This window comes from Thamnophis sirtalis, unplaced genomic scaffold (genome assembly GCF_051295495.1).
Source record: "Thamnophis sirtalis isolate CommonGarterSnake01/CBP01778 unplaced genomic scaffold, rThaSir2_p1.2 scaffold_5, whole genome shotgun sequence".
Lineage (NCBI taxonomy): Eukaryota > Metazoa > Chordata > Lepidosauria > Squamata > Natricidae > Thamnophis > Thamnophis sirtalis.
The window spans coordinates 106781673-106803013 of record NW_028261385.1 but is presented as its reverse complement, the minus strand read 5'-3'; the positions used below and the strand labels follow the sequence as shown (position 1 = coordinate 106803013).

The following is a 21341-nucleotide window of genomic DNA, read 5'->3' as shown; positions in this document are numbered from 1 at the left end:
ATGGAATGGAATAGGAAAATGGAATAGAATGGGAATGGGAATAGGAAAATGGAATGGGAATAGGAATGGAATAGGAATTGGATGGAATAGAATAAAACAGAATAGAATGAAATAGGAATAGAATGAAATATAATGAAATAGAAGCGTGATAAGACACACAAGGAATTTGTCTTCAGTGCACCAAATCAGTGTACATATAAACAGCAAGTAATAGGTCATAGGTCATAATAATAGTTACAATCATTAGTTACAAACAACAATTGATAAATCATAAAGAACCAGTGGGACAAGATGAAAAATAGAAGGGGATACCCAACCTAGTACTGTATTTCTTTTTGACCCATTTTTTTTACTGTCTTTCTTCTCCGTTTTATTTTTATTTTGTTACCAACTGAAATGTTTCATGGACTTTTTATAACAAGGTTAGAGGTTATTATATTATATTATATTATTTATTATATTATTTATTTATTATATTATATTATTATTTTCATTAGCAAACCATTTCACAATATATAATTACATATTGTTTTGTGATTAATCACTATGCTTTAATTATGTTCAATTTGTAATAATGAAAATACATCCTGCATATCAGATATTTACATTACGATTCATAACAGTAGCAAAATTAGAGTTATGAAGTAGCAACGAAAATAATTTTATGGTTGGTGGTCACCACAACATGAGGAACTGTATTAAAGAGTCGTGGCATTGGGAAGGTTAAGAACCACTGGTTTAGGTAATCAAATAGGTTACTAAAATGAAATTGGCCAGCCCTTATTGCTTATCACCAGGCGGCATCATATCAACATAGACAGTATAAGCCTTTGCATGTGATCTTTGGTGACAGTGTGATACCAGGCTGCAATAAGGATCCAATCAGCTCCTGCTTAGTTTTCGGATGAGGTGGTGCAGTGGTTAAATGCAGCACTGCAGGCTACTTCAGCTGACTGCAGTTCAGCAGTTCGGCTGTTCAAATCCCACTAGGCTCAAGGTTGACTCAGCCTTCCATCCTTCCGAGGTGGGTAAAATGAGGACCCGGATTGTTGTTGGGGGCAATATGCTGACTCTGTAAACCGCTTAGAGAGGGCTGAAAGCCCTATGAAGCGGTATATAAGTCTAACTGCTATTGCTATTGCTATTCTTGCTTATTTCGTAAACAATCTTGGCCCACACGTTCTCAATTGGGTTCAAATCCGGGCTCTGAGCTGGCCAATCCAGAAGTCAAACACCATGCTTCTTCATCCACTGCTGGACAGACTTGGCTTGATGACAAGGAGCGTTGTCATCCTGGAAGTAAAAGTCCTTCCCTACAAGTTGCTCGGCTGAAGGAAGCATGGTCTTTTCCAGGACTTCAACATACTGCTTGGAATTCATGATTCCCTGCACAATTTGTATCCGACCAATACCAGAAGCAGCGATACAGCCCCAGATCATCACGTGCAATGGATGCTTCACAGATAGATTCAGGCAGTACAGCCTAAATTCTTCAGCTGGAAATCTTCTGACATACTTATTGCACTGATTCCCAGTCAAGTAGTAATTGCTCTCATCACTGAAGATGACCTTGGCCCACTGTTCGTTGATCCACTTGGCATACTTCTTGCCCCATGCACATCGACGAGAGCAGTGAGCAAAGGTTTACTTCAAGCCCTGCAGCCTTTGAGCCCTCTGACAAGCAGTCTGCGATGCACTGTGCTTGTGCACACTTTTACATCACATGTTTCACCCCAAATTCTTGTAATGTGAGGTGAGCTTCATGTCAGCCATCGAAATGCATTGCAGAGCCTGATTTTGCCGCTTTGTCGACTTTCTTGGTCTTCCAGAACGGAGCCTGTCATCAATTGAACCAGTTATTTGGTATTTTTCAACAACTCTGCTCACTATGGTGCGATGGTATTTCACTCTCTTGGCTATTTCTTCATATATAAAGTTTTTTATTTTTTCATTTTCATAACATACATGTATACTATTACATAACCAACATTGTATTATATTATTAAATGTTTATATCAATTCATCTTACCAGGAACTCCCAAAAACAATTCTTGGCTCTTCTGCTCTCCATATACCATATTTATACCTTATCCATCACTTTCTTCTCCCTCTCTCCTCCTCCTTCTATCTCCTTTATTCCCTCTGTTATCCTTCTCTTCTCTACTTCCCCCTCCTCTCTCCTTCTCCTCTCTCCCCTTTCCACTCCTTCTTTCTCTCCTCGTCTTCCCTCCTCCCTGCCCTCTCTCCTACCCTCTCTTCTTCCCTTACCTCTCTCCTCTACTTCACACTCTTCATCTCATTTACTTGGTGTATTTCAGCCTCTGAGTGAGCTCCATTTTATGTTGATGGTATTTATAATTCCTTTTCAATATACATATTTAATTTTAACATATATCTTTCTCCTTTTTTAAAAGAGAGAAAAAGTATACATATATAGTAATTGTATTTTTTTTTTTAAAAATCAGCCTATTTTTGGCCGAAATGTAGACCTGGTTACAATTCCCAGCTATTCTCATGATTATGCATCCTTACATGCCCCAAATTTGTAGTTTGTTCTTTATAATCTCAATAATTTCCCATTGTAAATATATTTCAGATTCCCATTTTTCCATATCTTGGCTTAGGTTATCTTAATTGTCTTTAAATAACAATCCTTACTGTTCAATGTTCATTACAATTCCCTTAATCTACTATATAGAATAACAAGCGATACACATCTCACTTTGTTCATCATCTTAAGAGTTCTATATGTGTCCATATTTCATATATTTTAACCATAAGTAATTGTCCTTCCATTGTCATATTCAGTCAATTAGCAATTCAGTTTAATTATCATGTATAAAAGTGAATCACATACCTCTGCTTTACATTCTCCCCATAACAGTTTCATATTTTTCTACATTCCATATATTTTAACCTTTATTTAATTAACTTTCCATTATCATATTCAATCGGTTAGCAACCCAGTTTTATTATCATGTATAGGAGTAAACCACATATCTCATATTTCCCCATATAACAATTTCTAACTGTCTGATTTTTTCTTAGTAAGTCTTTTGTCCTACTCCTTTATTCCTGTCTTCTCCCTTTTCTTTGTTTTGACATGTCCACCGTCTTCAATTTTCCCCAAGGCACTGTCAAACCCAGTGAAATCTTTTGTATTTCCCTTTATTGGGACGTAACCCCCCCCCTTCAATTTTCCCTATGCCACTGTCAAATTCAGTAAGATCTTTTGTCTGCTTTTTATTTCTTTTTGTTGGGACACATCCTTTCTTTTCAATTTTCCCTGTATCACTGTCAAACCCAATGATGTTTTTTGTCTGCTTTTTATTTTCCACCGTTTCTACCCCTTCATTATCTCCCCTCTTCTTCCTTCACTTCCTGCTTCTCTGAGTTCAAAATTCTATTTAGACTTGATTTTAATGATTTATGCATATTTTTTATAATTTCACATAGTTCTTCAAATTCCCACCTTTCCATAATGTCCACTACCAAAGTTACAGTTAGTTATACAGTTCTTATTTCAGAGTTCTGGTCCACCTTAAATTTAGCTCATTCAGCTGATGTGGAGAGGAAGAGAGGCAGGAGCCATCTTGTCCTTTGTTCTTCCTTCGGCAACAAAAAACGGGGGGAAACTTTGTACTTTCCCAGCTCTTAATTCCCCCCCCCCCCCGGTTAATGTAATGATTCAGAGAATAAATTTCTGACCTACGAGGGACCTGTTGCACTCCCTCTGGGTCTGATGAGACGCTGCCCCTTTTTCACACACACCCCGGGGGGAGGGGGGTCTGATCCAAAAAGGATCTCGATATTGGTTTGTCAGACAGAGTTCATGTGAGACTCTTCAGAGTTTATACCCCCTCATCTGTCCAGCTGGAAAACTTACAGTCGACTCTCTCTTGGCTATTTCTGTACAGGAGTAACCCTCTTCGTGAAGCACAAAGATGCGATGCCGCTGCTCAGTACTGGTGAAAGCAAAGGCCTTCATCCTTGCCCGCAGCCAGAGCTAAATTAAATTTCTTGATGCTTTTCATGCCTATTTATAGTCAGAGAGTATGACAACATTGATTGGCTCATAGATTTAGCCTCTGTGCATTTTGATTGGTCAGCCAAAGCTCGTTGCTGATTGGCTAGTTTTAATCCTAACATTCTCGAAAATTCAAGTTGTGTTTGTTTTAGCACATAAACTCACTCAAAACCTTTAAAAGACTTTGGTTATATTAATAAAAATTATAAAAATAATCCGACTACAGAAATTTCCATCAAAGTACTAATATTGCGTGGTTTCTATGAGTGAAAATTTTATTTAAACATGTAAATACAGCTTAAAACTAAAAGCGTGCAGGACTTTTTCACACAGCTGTATGTAGAATTATTTAGTTTTAACATTCCTGAAAGAGAAAGCTGTTTATGAAGGAATTCTAATATAAGATAATAAGATAATTCCACATGGTTGATCCTAAAGATGCTTCCAAGCAAAGGGCACTTTACTTATGGAGTTATTCCTTCATTTCATCATTGAAAATTTGAAATGGTAGGGAACTGGAGTTAAAAATGGAAGGTAATGATATCTGATCTGATATAAAGTAGCAATGCAATCTGGAATGTGAAAGAAGGCAGGGCAATTGCTTTTCTGGAACCAGGCATAGATAGTGAAACTTTTGAAGTATATTGCCGCTTACTTCAGCATGGCATTGTGTTTAAACTATGGGATGAATGCCAAGGTAATTCAAAGTTTACATAAAGAAAAGCACCCATGTAAGTTAAAAAAGATTCCAAATGATTTATACTTCTACTGAAGCTCACTGAGAGAGGAAGGAACTCTGAAGGACATTGAAAACTCACCACTTCAATTAATCTCAAGTCAGCTGCCTTAAAATTGAGGTTTCATTTTGTGACCATAACTACATAACACTGTAAACCCAACACGTGATTAAATTTAACACCTTATCCTAAAATGTCTATCTTGTTCAAAACGATTTTGTCAGATGGTCAGTGAGGCTCTGCTTAATGTCTTGTCCTAGATCAGGTAAGAGAGGCATCAGATAACAGATTAACAGAATTGGAAGGGACCTTATAGGCCATCTAGTCCAACCCCTCACTCAAGCAGGAAACCCTACACTATTTCTGACAAATGGCAATCCAGTCTCTTCTTGAAAGACTCAAGTGATGAAGCCCCCACAACTTCCAAGGGCAAGCTGTTCCATTGGTTGATTGTTCTCACTGTCAGAAAGTTCCTCCTTATTTCTAGGTTAAATCTCTCCTTGGTCAATTTCCATCCATTATTCCTTGTCTTGCCCTTCAGGTGCTTTGGAAAATAGCTTGACCCCCCCCCCTCCTCTCTGTGGCAGCCCCTCAAATATTGAAACACTGCTATCATGTCTCCCCTGGTCCTTCTCTTCACTAGACTAACCATGCCAGTTCCTGTAATCATTCTTCATATGTTTTAGTCTCCAGTCCCCTAGTCATTCTGGTCGCTCTCCTCTGAACTTTTTCTAGAGTCTCAACATCTTTTTTTAGTGTGGTGACCAAAACTGGATACAATACTTTAGGTATGGTCTTACTAGGGCTTTATAGAGTGGTATTAGTACCTCACTTGATCTTGATTCTATACCTCTGTTAATGAAACTTAGGATTTCTTAAACTTAGGCTTTTTTAGCTGCCGCTGCACACTGCTGGCTCATATTTAGCTGGTTGTCCACTAAGACTCCAAGATCCCTCTCACAGTCACTGCTATCAAGCCTGGTTTCACCCAGTTTATATGTGTACTTTTGGATTTTCTTACCTAAGTGTAGGACTTTACTTTTCTCTACATTGAATTTCATTTTGTTAGATAGGGCCCAGTGTTCAAGTTTGTCAAGATCCCTCTGGATCTTGAGCCTATCTGCTAGGACCGTGATGGCGAACCTGTGGCACACAAAGCCCTCTGTGTAAGCACACAGGCCCTCACCAACTGCTTTTCTGGATTATCTTCATATAATATTGGAAAGATAAAGAAACACTGAAGATGAAGAGATAATTAAGAAGAAACCAGACTAGTGATGGCACTTGCGCCAGAGCCCCGGAAACACGAAGACCAACTGGCTGGTGTGCATACATGCGTCAGAAACCAGAAGACCAGCTGGCCAGCATACACATGTGCACCGGCCAGCTGGTCTTAGACTTTCCCAGGCTCATGCCACACGCACATTCCGGTTTGGGCACTCAGTGCCAAAAAGGTTTGCCATCACTGTTCTGGGCTGTTAGCTATTCCTGCAAGCTTAGCATTATCTGCAAATCAGTCAGATGTTTTCTATGGAACTGATTCTGATACTGTGGAATATGTTTGCCCCTTGTAGATAAGCTCCCTTGTTGCTGATTTTAAAGGAGACTTAAATGAGATGGTCATACCAATAACAATGGGAACGAGTGCACTGTTGGAAGACCTGAAGGACCGAGTTGGAGACAAATCCTCCCAGATAACATCTATGTAGTCACTAAGCATTTACACCAACCATAATCACTTGATGGTCCTGATGCCTAATGAGTGGGAAGGAGTCCTATTTAGTTAGCGCTGTAGTAATTATGCATCGTAAAGATCCTTTTATATGAAATTACTCTGCACATTTCTAGAGTCAATAAATTAGGACATTTAATTTTTTAAAATAATAGCCTTTAGAAAAGAAAATGAGTTGTGAAGTCATTACACATTTATGTATACAATATTTAGTTTGTCCTGTGGGAAGTTATCATCCAGCCCTCTCCCAGAAAAATGAAATATCCTAGGAAATATTGAAAAGGCAGAATATTTCTCTGGATGTGAAAAGAGACATGCTTTGAAAGACAGAATAGTTGCCTGTAGCTTCCTGCCCATCCCCACTGTTAATGGGCCAGGCTAGCCCACTTTACATAATAAAGACTTCACCAGCAGCTACAGAAAGGCATGATAATATTGGAACTTTACTCAACTGACCACATGGCATCTGAGACCTCATCCATACCTGGACTCAAAACACAGCCTAGAGAGTAGCCCCTGCATGGCCCCATGGGAGTCTAACAACCAATCAGAATACATTTCTTACACAGGAACAGGAAACAGAGAGGTGGGACTAAACAGGGTATAAAAAGCCTAGCAAGCACCTCCTTCAGCCCTTCTCTTCTTCTCCATCAACATTGAAACATGTGATCACCTTTTCTGTTCAGGGCTCAAGCCATGTGGCCCTGTCCAACAATAAACCATTTTTCCAAGCAGCCTCCATGTCTCCAGTGTCTTTTTCCCCACTTGGAGCTGAACCCAGAAGGACATTTCTTTCCACAGTCCTTACATTTAGTTTGTCCTTATATTAAGAATCGACTTTATAACTTCATGTCAGCACCTATGACGATATGACCAAAAACTTAATTTTATACAAAAAGTAAAACTTTATGACAAAAAGGCAAGACATATCTATAGTAGCATAATGAACTCCCTGAGCAGATTGAAATCTACTGTAACATTTCTAACAACAGAGTCAACAAAAAAATAGAAATTAATGAAAACACATGTAGCATCATCCTAATGAGTTATATTGTGGCCCATCACATCATTCATTCATTCATTCATTCATTCATTCATTCATTCATTCATTCATTCATTCATTCATTCATTCATTCATATATATATGTGTGTGTGTGTGTGTGTGTGTGTATATATATAATCTATTTTTAGATTACTTTCTAAGTTGCAACATAACCTTTTGAGGTTAATAGTGCATATTATTAAGAAATATATAGGTTGAACTGGTAGAACATAAGAAAGCTTGTCACTGGACTTTACAATAGGATCCCCAAAGCAAGATTTTCTTAGATGAAGCTTTTTGTGAGCCAGCTGCACAAAACTATTTTGCCCCAAATTCATACTGCCTGTTCTTTTAGATGTTAAAAGCAGGCATAACTACAGCTTCTCCTAACTGCATGGTAAATTAACGTTAGTTATTGAAATCAAAAACTGCTGAGAGGAGCAGTAGGGATAATGGCAAAGTTTGTTTCCTTTCATTTGCTACTGATTCTAACTTTCTTGCTATGGAAACATGCCTGCATATAAAGATATATAAAAAGAGTTTCCTGGGACTAGCAGGTTAATTTTAAAGTCTATTACTTTAACAAAAATGGATTTGGAAAAATAACAAACATAATAGTGCAAACTTTCTGTTGCAAGATAATATTTTACAGCATTACTATTATATTACCATAGAATTGTAAAGATATAACAATAGCAGGACAGGTAGATGTAGAGTGCCACCCAGCCCTTGCTATGAAAATATGGTATCCTCCTGCCCTGGACTCTCCTTAGCTAATTAAATGCATCTCTTCAAGATGGAGAGATGAATATTTTGACATTATTTCTGGCTGATGAATAGTCAATGGCATATCAATCATCTCTCTAACATATAGACATTTTCGAAGAATAAAATAGGAATTATCATTAATTATTCCCATAATGATGCTGCAACCAACCACAATGTCTTAAAGAGGAAAAAAATGGATGTTTTATGATACAGAAATCACCAAAGTAATATTAGGTAAATGATGGTCTGGGAATCATGTCGTTCCTGGTTTTCTGACCTGGAATACTGGACAATTTCCATCCAGTCTCCAACCTCCCATTTTTAGGGAAGGTTATTCAGATAGATCCACAGCATCAGGGAAATTCAAAATCCTGATTATCACATTTAGAGTCATGGCATAGATCAGTTTATTTGTGGGGCTGCCTATTTCCAAGGGCTTCTGCTCATTATACCAGATCCAACTGAGTGGGCATAGTCCAAGTCCCCTCTATTAACATGTCATCTTGAGAAACTGAAGAGACGTACCTTCTCTGTCATGGGGCCTGCCTATGGAACAGCTTCCAATGGATCTTTTGTCCTTCCAAAAGGCTGCTAAAAGCTGGCTTTTATCCCAGGTAATAGGACTGGGAAGTTAGGGAGTCTTATACATTGTGAAAATATATCTCTCTCTTTCTTTCTCTCTCTCCTCTTCTCTCTCCCCCCCCTCCCCTCAAATTTTAACTATCCAGCCTTATATAATTAAGGTAGCCATATTAATTTTTTAAACAAACAAAACAGGAAATTTTCACTGTTATATGAACAAGGGTTAAAATTGGTTACCAGACAATTCCAATCATAATGCAAATTGCTAATGAGGAATGACTATAAATGGGATTGGAAATCCAGTCAGATATCATTACAGTTATATGTTGGGATGTCCATGTGACTGGAGGTGTTTTTTCTAATTTTTTTGCCATGCTCATTAATGCAGCAGTCATTAAGTGAACCATTCATTTGAACAAGAGTAACAAATTGAAAAAAATGCCAGAATCTGGCAAAAAATATCACAAATCATGGTCATGTGACCACAGAATGCCATTAATGATCGCAAATGTGACTATCGGGAGAGCAATGAAACCATTTATAATAGCCAGAGGGGTGCTTTATGGCCATATAATTGCTGTTTATTGCCACATAATTGTTGTAAGTGTAAACAATATTAAGTGACCAGTCCTAAGTTGAGGACTATCACAGCACATTTTACAATTAAGACAAACGTGCAACCGTAAAGTATACTTTCCCCCTAAATCAGCATATAATTCAATGAGAAATGTTTCTGTGCAATGAAAGGCAATCTTTAACGCAAATGTATTAATACAAGTCAGCATTCTGCTAGGATGTACATTTTACGTTATTCAAAAGTAACCAATGTAACTTGGTCAAATATACTCTATCACCAATCAATTTATCAGTAGTCAAATGCTGTGAAAAAGATAATATCCGCTACATAGATTATCTAGTAAAATCATTATCTTCTCCAGCCAGAGGGCATATATTGTATTCTACAATCACATTGCCAATGGGAAGTGACCTAGTTCAGCTAATAAGCACCTAATAATCTACAAGGACAATTTCTCAGTTCAGCCCAAGCAATTTAAAACATGTTAAAATATTTGTGTCAGCAAATGTTCAGAATTTGGTTCTATGGTATTGAAAATCCTGATGCCAACTCCATTATTATTGATGGGATTGGCAACCCTTATTCAGGAGTATGATCTTAAATATCTGTGTATTAATATCAGCACATACATCATTGTTTGCAACAGAATTACAGGTACTACTGGTGTCACATTAATATTATGCTAGCATATCTTTTCAAATCTCTGCTTCTGTGGGATCACTGTCACGTCCCTTAGCTGCTGCATGAGCATGCCTTGGCAACCATTTTCATGCAACATATGTATCTACACAACGTACGCCTCATAAAGCTGTTGTAGCCAAGGCAGCTTATAGTCATCTTTATCTTTTCAGTTTTAAAATATTTTCTTTCCTTGACAAAATGTTTGCCATGGACAGTGCTAGCACAATTAGTCAACAGTGTTAATGCAATCAAAACCTAGGATCTGTCCACATTAGGCTACTGTGGCTATCTCATATGTTCCTTCTGTTAGGCTCTACCATTCATCATTATTCTGCTCTGGGATACTAGACAGATCACATACCTGGCTCCCTCAGTGTCCCAATAGCATTTTCCAAATATTCTTTCAAATATTACCTGGGCTCCTTATTTACCCAGGTTTAAGCTATTCTGCTATCAATCAGAACACTACTGTGAACTTTTTTTTACTGCTTCTGCCACATGAAGATTTATGTAGACCGGCTATTTAGTGTGCATGTATGTGTGCATGTTACCTTTAGTTTTGGGATGGTGTGATGTCAGAAATTATTGCTAGATGCCCTGGCCATGGCCACTTACTGCCCACATTGCTATTCTTTGCAGCACTAGTTGGAGACAGAGCATGCTTGTTATCAATCATTTCCCCACTTCATTGTACACATTCCTTCTGTATCTACAACATGTCAACCAAGCTATTTGTGGACATGAGTTTGGTGCTCTTTCAAAAGAGCATCAGAATAGTATACTGACAAATCAGATGCAGACAATCTCCATATCTGCAACCTGTTAATCAATCACCTTTACAGGAGTTAAAACTGGTGAAAATATTGCTGTGCTCTGGGCTAATTGGTTACTAATTTCTTGCAGTGGCAAGTTTCCAATTAAAAAAGTACATGGGAAAGTAGCAAATTCTTTGACTTTAATGCTTTGTACCCAGATCATGTGATCTGAATGAATGCTCAAACATTTCAGACCTTTCATGTTTTCTTTTATTAATATTCTGTTTTCAACAAATAAAGGATAAAATGTTTCAGTCCTTTTAAGTTAGAGAAAAGGATAATTGCAGATAAGGAAACTATGTTTATCAAATTATAGCATAAATTATTTTCATTTCATTATAAAAGAATCTCCAATTAAACTGACTGAAAATAAATACATTGTAGAACGATTAAGAAAACTATTTTCACACACAATGCTTTATGTTAACATAGGAACTTTATCAACTGCACTTCATTCATTCATTCATTCATCCCATTTATTCATTCATTCATACAATTTAAAATGTATTTTTCAGTATAAAATCAACCCAGTTTGGGGGCAGCTTTAATTTCATAGAACAGTGAAGCCAAATAAAATGTTTCAGATTAAAACCATAAAATAGCATAACAATATCTAGATAAAGAGGTAGAACACAATAGCATAGATGAGTAAAATATTTGGAGAAAACATATAGATTTTCAATTAATATTAAGAGTTTACAAAATTACAAATCATATGCCACTCAGAGCTTATTGGAAGTTTGGGGAGCACATAAAATTGATAAATACATAAATAAGATTTGCAATAATTTTGACAGTGAAGGGAAGGAATTCTAAAGACAAGGTACATATATTCAAGTGCAAATTCTCTACTATGCTGAACAGCCTGCACAATATGAACTCTCAAGAGCTCTTCTCTGGTAGAAGGTAGTGAATAGGTCAGATATAACAGGAAACAAGATTCTTTTGTTGTTTGGGTCCTAAATCAACATTAGATAGCAAGCCCATAAACAATTGTTCTAGTAACTTGAGACTTGAGAAATTTGGTCACAAAGTAATTGAAATTAAGTAGTATATTTTTCCCTTTTTTGGCTTGTTTTTTCCCCAAAAGTAAGGGGATAGGGTCCCAGAGAGGGGAATCATTCCTATTATCAAACTTGAATAAGGTGACCAGATTTTAACATTGGTAAAGAGGGACACCATTGACGGGAGGGGGGGGGTTTGTTCTTGATTACAAATTTTAAAAAAATCGGGACACGGGGCAAATTGTTCACGTGTGCATGCTCACATTTGTGAACCTGTAAGATTCACCACTGGTCCTAAGTCACTTTTTTTAGTGCTATTGTAAATTGATTAGTCATTAAATGAACTGTTGTAAGTCAAGGACTAGCTGTACTGTTCTAAACAAAAAACCTGTAACCATATATCCCCATAACCATTAGTCTGATCAGCCCTTGTAACATATATCACAGCCTTCAAGATGGGGACATCTGCAATAGGAAATCAAAAAATATAGTTTTCAATTATAGGCTGGAACCAGCATCTTGACTATTCTGACTCCCCACAACCCTACTTCATGTTAATATAAAGAAATTAGGTGGATACAATTCCATATTGAATTCAAATTGACTTACAATCGTGTGTGTGTGTGTTTGTGTGTGTGTGTATGTACACAGTATATCATATACATATAGCATTGTAAAAGTGAAATTTCCACCTATTGTCACTCATATACTGGGTTCCTAATTTTATCTAAGGTCCTGTTAATTTTAATGGTTTTATATTGCTGTTTTATTGTATTGTAAGCTTCTCAGTATCACTTTGGATAGTAAGATGAGTGGCATATAAATTTAATAAATAAATAAATAATACTCATTAACTTATCATACCTATCTATAGATAAGCGCAAAAAGCAATTAAACAAGCATTTGCAAGAGGAGAAAAGTACCTTGAGTCTAAAAGATAACCTCTTGGGATTAGGGGGCATGATTTTGTTCCTTGATTTGGCAGATATGCCATTTTAGCAAAATGTTTCAGAATCCAATCCTTAAACCTAAATCATAGTTTGCCGGTTGCCTGAAGAAATATCATCTGTTACTGAGATGGATTAGAACTAGTTAAACACCAAGCCTTCCTTGAAAGGCAGGGAAACCAAGTTTCTTAAGCGTTTTGAAGCAAATATCATTTAAAGATCTTACTTAACTCCAAGTGATCTTTTGCATATTGGGGAGGTAAGTAGGCTAAAAACAATTCAGCCTTTTATTTCCTATCAATTCTGGCGCAAGGTGATGGTTTAACCCCCCCCCCACCAATAGCGTGGAGGCTGAGGAAAATGAGAGTGGAGAATCGAGCTGCTCATTTTTCCGCAACCTGGCGGGGCAGAGGAAACGAGGCGAGGTGGCCTCAGGTGACAGCCCTTTGGAGGCGTCGCTTCTCGGGCCGAGCCCAGGTGCGTCTGTAATAAAGCCCATGGTAAAGTGGTTGCCACCGCAGCGCTGGCTGCCTGGTAACCGGGTCCTGCCCCTTTAAGCCACCGGAGGGTGAGACGGAGGCGGAGAAATCCTTTCCATCCCAACCTCTGGCCGGTTCCTCTGGCGCTCCCACAGGTCACTGGGTCCTGGAGCCATCACCCTTTCCTTTTTCTCCTTTCGCGTGCTCACTCCCCACCTCATGCGGGCGGCGGAGGGGAAGGAGTCTCTGGTGGCTGCAGCAGCAGCAGAAGCGGTGGCAACAGCTGGAGCACAAATCCGGGCAGGTGGCTCTGGCTCTCCCTTCCCCAAGCATGTCCCGTTGCTGCTGGTGCCGCGGCGGGAGGAGCGAGCGAGCCACCGACCGACCCCGCACGTCCTATCGCCGACTCCAACTCGGCGGGCGAAGGGGCGAACTCACATTAGCAGCGGGGATGGTTAAATGTTACATCGGAAGATTGATGGGGTATTTTAGAATGCAATCAGCGCAGTAACAACTAAACAGGCAGGCATGCCAAGTGGCACAGGACAGGCAAGAATTTACCAGAGGCTTTTTAATTAGGGGTGGAGGGAGATGGACCTCAATTCAGGACCGCGTGAGGGAGTCCTGTTTTTTCAAGCAAGAATTCTCAAAGAGCAGTTGCTGCCGCGAACGAAAAGCAGCTTTTAACCCCAAGCGCGATGCCATGAATGTATTTCCATCCGAGCCGCCACCGCAATCCTTGCACACCGGCAAGAAAGAGGAAGCAAGAAGAAAAAATAAATAAATAACCACCCTCCCAAGCAGCCGGAGCTTGCAAAGGGCGACGTTGCAATGAGGGTCGTACTCCTGACCCTCTAAAACTCTCGGGAAACTCCTTCGCAGCCACGGGGGGGGGACCCCATCACAGGAGCAGCCCCACTGGCGGGAGAATGATGGGACGGCTGCGAAAAGGCACAAGGGAGGGGATTGACAGCAAGGGTCCGTCCCGCGGCTCGCCTTAAAGCTCTCACCTAGCCGAGCTCTGGGGTTGCACCCGCTGCTTGCCATTCCCTCATTCAGAGTACGGAGCGCGCGCAAAACCCTGCCATGCGGGACTCCCCGCAAACCTCTCGCATATTCCCCCCACCCCCACCCCCCGCTCGCTCCATCTTACCAGATTTCGGGGGATATCTGTAGAGGGAATTGGACGGGACATCCACCTCTTCCACTCCGGCGTTCTGCCGGCTGGTGAGCGCTCCCATGCTTCAGGCATGGCGGCAGAGGGTATCAGGTTACCAGGCAGCCGGGCTCATATGCAGACGGAGCTCTCCAGGCACAGGACGGAGCACGCTCGCTCGCTCGCTCGCTCCAGCCCTGCCTGCCGGCACGCTAAACTGCCAGCATGACTTTGAAGTGCTGGCTTGTCGCTTGCCTTCCATGTCAGCCCGCACGGAAGGCAATCCAGCACTTCAAAGTCATGCCGGCACTTTAGCGTGCCCCTCAGCAGCCGAGTTCTAAACTGCCGGCATGACTTTGAAGTGCTGGATTGCCTTCCGCGCGGGCCGACATGGAAGGCAAGCGACAAGCCAGCACTTCAAAGTCATGCTGGCAGTTTAGCGTGCCGGCAGGCAGGGCTGGAGCGAGCGAGCGAGCTCCGTCCCGGTGGGTGCATGAGCGGAGCACTTTTCCAGCACTCCGTCTGCATATGAGCCCAGGATCCGCCGCTTGCGCTCCCTTGCTCTGCCCCGCCACCCGCCTTCCCTATCTAGGGGCTCCTTCAGCAGAAGTAGCAGAGTCGCGTCGAGCGCCACTCTGCCTTCCTCCACGCTCTTCCCGCCCAGACGCCCAAAGCCTCCCATCCCGCCCGGCCTGGGGCGAGTCAACTGCAGTGCAGCGGGCGGCGATCCCACCACCATCCGCCCGATCACTCGCCCCGCCCATCACTTGAGTTCGGAGAAGAAGCGGCGGCCCCAGGTGGCTCTTTTCGCGGAGGCTTTCCCATGGCTTGTCCGGAAGTGGGGCTGGAAAGGCGAGCTCGCTCCCCCTCCCATCCGCCCGCTCACTCGCTATGCTACCCCACCCATGCGAGCGGCAGCGGATGAGCGGGGGAGCGAGTCGAAGAAGGCGCCAAAATTAAGCGGGATCTTTTGGGAATGGCCCAGGACGCTGGAAAAATTATGAGAAGGCGTGCCTGTCCCGCCAAATGCGGGACGTCTGGTCACCTTAAACTTGAACCATCTCAAAAGTCTGAAAAACAAGCTACAATTGTGCATCTGAGGCCTCCCATAACTGTGAACCACCACCCGAAACCATACAAAGTGGACCAACGACTGGTATGTTGATCAATTCAATCCCAATAGTACAGAAATGAACATTCTGAGAAAGTCACCCATTTTGGTAAAGAAGTGAGGCAAAAATAAGTAAAAGAAGGGTAAAAAGAAAATGAAATATAGGAGACAAAGTGAGAAGAGCAAAGGCCAAGCAGTTCAAGTGGAAGAAGAAAGAGTGACTAAAGAAGTTGTGCACTCTGGGAACATGGCAATGAGCTTTGTGGGCTGAAAAGATTATGTTCTGAATTGCAAGAAATACCATATGTTCTAAGAGCCAGTAATGGGGGATAGTGTCCTGCTCTAATAGTAATAGAAATGTATGGCAGATTGATTCAAGGGTGTGACATTGAATGAGTAAAGAGGGAGAGCTAAAAAAAAATCTGAGCAGTGAATGCTCTGAGCATTCAAGGGGAGAAATGAAATGCTGAAGAATCCAAACAAGGTGATTGATCTCTAAATTATGACTTCTTGCTAATACATGTTTGGACAAATCATACTATGAGGAATAATTTTAAAAAAGACTTTGAACATCTCTGAAGACATTGCAGAAGATTTTGAGGATTCAAGTGAATCTCCATCCATCCTTCTACTCTACTGCTATGTGGGGGAGGGGGGAACAGTGTAGATCAATTTCTGGCTATGAAAATGGTGTCAACTGGAGAAATCTGGATTCTGTACCTTGGTCTGAAATATAGTCTTGATAAAATGTTGGCATGAGAAGGATTGAACCTCACAAGGACTAGATGTGTTCACAATATGTTCGGCCAAATCATGGCAAACCTGGTTAGGAGGACTTTAAATTGAATCTAATGGAGAATAAAAATTAAAACCATGAAATAAGGTGTTGGAGACTACAAAAAGTATGAGTATTGCTGAAACTGAATCACTCAGATAAAATAAAAAAGATAATTAGTTGATTATGTCTATGGCCTTTATTGTCAAAATACAAATGATCTAGTGTATATGGGAAAGAACCATGGTAAAAGTGAACTCTTAATTTTTTCTTCTTCTATCTAATCATGTCCAATTCTTGGTGGATGCCTAGACAAGTCTCTGTAGTTTTGTCAGCAAAGGTTTTTCAAAAGTGATTTGCCATTGTCGTCTTCCTAGGGCTTAGAGAAAGTGACTGGCTCTAGATCACCAAGCTGGCTTTGTACCTAAGATAGGGCTAGGACTCAGAGTCTTCCAGTTCCTAGCCTGATATACATTCCTGCTCAAAAATCCATATAAAATTGGCAATGTTTTATAGAATATAGGTTTAACTACATGAAAGGATATATATAAGCAATATTATTGGTGCCCACTATCATCTTCCAACTTAGGACAAAATGTATGCCTCCCTAAAGCAAGCTATAGGTCCTTCGTAGAAGCAAGAAATAATAGTAAGGGGAAATTTAACTACCTACTGGGAAACAAGCTCTACACAATTCCTGATTTCTCTTATTGTTAATTTTCTCTTTAAAAGAGTACTGATACGTCATTTAACGACTGGTCAAAGTTCAAAGTTATAACAGCATTGAAATTTACAACCAATCCTCATATTTACAACCAATCATCACACTTATAACTATGTTTTAGCCATAAAGGTCAGCTGGGTGAGTTTGGGTCAGTCATTTCCTCTCAGCCCAGCCCAGCCCACCCCACCCCATAGGATAATTGTTATGGGGGGAAAGGGAGGAGGAAGATGTGCTGGATATGTTCATAGTCTTGAGATATTTGTAAGAAAATAATAAAGGCAGACTACAAATGAATAAATAAAAAAAAGAACTAGCAGTTGTGATTTAACATCTGGTAAAACCTGCCTGATAATGTAAGATTCAACAAAAGGAGCAGCACCAGGCTTACCAACAACTTTCAAATTGCTAACTGGTGTAGTAGCTGATGCAATCCAATAGCATCTAGTTGAAAACAAACTGTTTCCACCTGAACTGAAAAGAACTCCCAAACAGCAGAGGTACAAAAGATCAGTTCCTAATTGACAAAATGATTTTGGGTTTATTCTGGTTTTTCTTCAGGTCGTAAAAATCTCCCAACAAAATGATTTTGGAAAACTGTATGAGAAGGCCGACCAACTTGAATGTAGCTTGGATCGACTACAAGAAGGCATTTGACTTACTGCCATAAGATTGCACAATCAAGTGCCTAGGAATAACAGGAGTCAGTAGAAACATCAAAGTTTTGTGCAAATATCAATGGCATAATGGAAGACTTCATTGCTGGTCAATGGACTGTGAGAGGTTAATATCAAGAGAGGAATCTTTCAAGGAGACTCATTATCCCGACTACTATTTATCATTGCAAATTCTTCTGTCAACAATACTGAAAACTCAGGCCATGGCTATCAAATGTCAAAATCATCTTCCAAGCTATCCTACCTCCTTTACATGAATGATCTGAAACTGTCTGGAAAAACACCGTATGAAATAGAATCACAGCTCAGCCCTGTCTGTATATACAGCCAATAGATTCAATAGAGTTTGGACTGGATACATGTGCCAAACTTACCATTAACAGGGGGGAAATAGTGAAAATAGAAAAGAATCAACAAGCCCCATGGAAATAATATCAAGAACCTGGATAAAGAGCCTGGATGAAGACTATAAATACATAGGCATCCTTCAGGCTAACAACATCAAGCATACTGAAATCAAGAAGATTAGAAGTGAATACTTTATAAAAGTGAAGATCTTAAACTCTAAACTCAATGGAGGAAATACCATCAAAGCAATTAACAACTGGAATAGTGGACTGAATTCAAATAAAACTAAAAGACTCTACTTACCAAGGAAAATAGTTGGGTAAGGAATGTGGCAAGTGTACCAGACAGTTGAAGAAGAGAAAAGAGCATTGGAAGAATATCTGAAGGATAATGAAGAAGATGCACTGAAGCTAGCATACTATGAAGGCTTATTGAATACTGGAGGCCTCAAAGTGGAAAGTACTGGAAAGCCCAAATGTTCTTGTAAGAAATACCAAAGGAAGAATAGAAAAGAGACATGGTAAGAAAAAGCATTACATAAAAAACAAGGCAAAAGTAGATAATAAGATCTGGCAATGGCTAAGAGCAGGAAAGTTGAAGAAAGCAACAGAGGGGCTAACTCTGGTACACAACACCAAGCCTTAAGAACAAATGCATAAAAAGCCAGAATTGAGAAGACAGCAACAGACAGCAAATGTCACCTCTGCAAAGAAGCTGATGAAACAGTGGACCTCCTAGTTAGCTGCTGAAAGATCACACAAACTCACTATAAAAATGGGATGACCAAGTTGCAACAATGGCATGTTGGAATATCTGCAAGAAATGCCATTTGTCTGCAAGCAAGGATTGATGGAATCACAAAATAGCAAAATAATAGAAAATGAAGGTAGCAAATGATGTCATGCTTGATGTCATGTTCATAGCATTTACTTAACAATTTAACTTTAAATATTAATTTAATTAATTAATGTAATGTTTAGTTTATTTATACACAGCTTTTATTATTTTTACCAATAACTCAGTTATAAAGTTAGTGGTTATATTTGCATCCCTGAGGCCCTGAAAAAAACCATACATGGAATGACTTTAATCCACAGAAAAACTTGAGGCCCTTCAGATGTTTGGGTTATTATCCCTTACTCTTATTGTACATTAACTGTGTAATAATGATTAAAGCATTTAAGTTACATGTAGTTTTCTCTGTATATGTGTTTGCATGTTTGCATAAATACTTACATATCAGCAATGTTAGTAAAGTGGAATTAACATTAACCAGATGCCACTAGATCTGGAGCAAATGATTGTAGAAAAATGCAGGAATAATGTTAATTATTTAAAACTCTCCAGGTTACAGGAAGTATCTAAAAGCCATACCTAAATATTTATCAATGCTGTTTTAGACACACTCTGAATAGTAATATGCATGTTATCAAAATTGCTTTTGTCAGAATACCTGCATTAAAAATAGAACACATTCCTATATAACTGACTTCAGGATGCATTTCATCTTCCTGTTTACATACCATATGATAAATCTGAAGTTACTGAAGAAAATGACTCATAGGGACCTAATTCCAAATAAAAGTACTTTTAGTTTACCTGTATACGTGCCAGACTGAGACAATAGTTTTGAAGACGTGCTGAAACAATTTTCAAAGAGACAGCCTCATGATATATGCACATATATTAATACTGTCCCAGTGCTGACTGTGATCAAAAAGCTTTTGCAGAGTTTGAGACAACCCAAAAGCTTAAAAAATTATAAAATGCTAAAACAGGATGAGCATCACATCACAAGTATAAATACTCTTGCAATATTCAAATCACTCCCAACCTTTCTCTTTCTCCTTCACATTTCCAAAGGCGCCACAAAAATCTTTAGGAGATAAAAAGAGTTTTCAAGAGGAAAAGCAGGGTCAGGGAGCACTTGCATTTTCTGGTACATGCAATTACCTCATTTTTTTTTAATTGTCTGCTCTGATCAGAGCTAACAACATATTTATTTAGCCTTCTATATATAACAACCTACCAAATCTATTTAAGCAAGGGGAGAGTGAGAGAAGAGAAAAATGCAAATACTGTACAAGAGAAAATCTATTTGTATTGCAGAAAATAATCTTATTTTGAACTACTTGGAATTGTCCCACATACCCCTTTGTTGCCTTTTGCTACTTACAAGAATCTCTGTTGCAAAAATAATTGCCTCCAAAACTGTTCTAAAAATTGTCACAAAAGCATACCACGAAAGCATCAAGCATTATTTCCCCTTCAATCCTATGTATGGGTTGGACTTGTTACCTCACCTCAGTTTAGTTTCTTTCAAAACGACAGCCATTTAGGAGTGCTTGAACTGTTCAGATTTGGCCTAGGGCCCTAAGTGCGGGCAATCCTCTCTAGGACAATATTCAAACACACACACACATCCCACCACCCCAGACGTCTCCCTCCCTCCCCCCCCCCGCTTTACTTTCAGGTTTGTCAATTACAAAGCAATCCATTTATTAACTCTTTCACCTTTTTTATTAGGTCACGTTTAAGATCTTGTGCTTACATGCCTCTGCCCTCTAGTGGAAGGTATAGGGCCCCTTGTCTTCTGCCACGACGTTTCCTCCTTTCCTTACCTGTTGAACGGTTCACATTTTGAAGCGAGAAGACTGAGACAGAAATAAAATGGAGTTTTCATACAATGTTCTCTGAACTACAGCTCCCAGGATGCTCCTTGTTATTATCCTTTGTGACACCTTATAAAACAGAGCAGAATTGCCCACTGGGCAATATTAGTTCAAAAATGAGCCAATAACATCTTTGTGTCTGCAATTTCTTAGGGCTAAGTGCTGTCTGAGGGCCCCCATGCCAAAGCTTGGGTGGGGCAAAGGGAAAGAAGTTGGCAGGAATTTAATTTAATTTTAACTTAATCATAGTTAAATTAAATACAGTTGGTATAATTAATCCCCACATATTTAATGATGTCTCTGTTCTATCACATTATACCATAAAATTTGGCAGCAATGTCTGGAAAATTTCTGAGGATTACGCTGAAGGATTTGCACAGAGAACAGGAGCTACAGGTTGGGCATCTGTGCCTGCCATAAATCCAGGTGACTTGAGAATCTGGGGTCTAGCGATGTGGAAAATTAAATAGGGCTGGGGATTACAGCACAA

General features: G+C 39.6%; 1 protein-coding gene across 2 annotated transcripts in view; it reads right to left on the bottom strand.

Moving 5' to 3' along the window:
• The window catches only part of ATN1 (atrophin 1), a 71241-nt gene extending 50420 nt beyond the window's left edge, over positions 1-20821 (bottom strand). The window contains exon 1 of one of the 2 annotated variants that reach the window (XM_087716450.1): positions 20801-20821. The gene's annotated coding sequence lies outside the window, so the exon portion shown is untranslated. Of the gene's footprint in view, positions 1-20730; positions 20752-20800 lie in introns of those variants that run through there. The other variant, XM_087716448.1, reaches the window with a different exon arrangement.
• Positions 20822-21341: the final 520 nt, after the last annotated feature.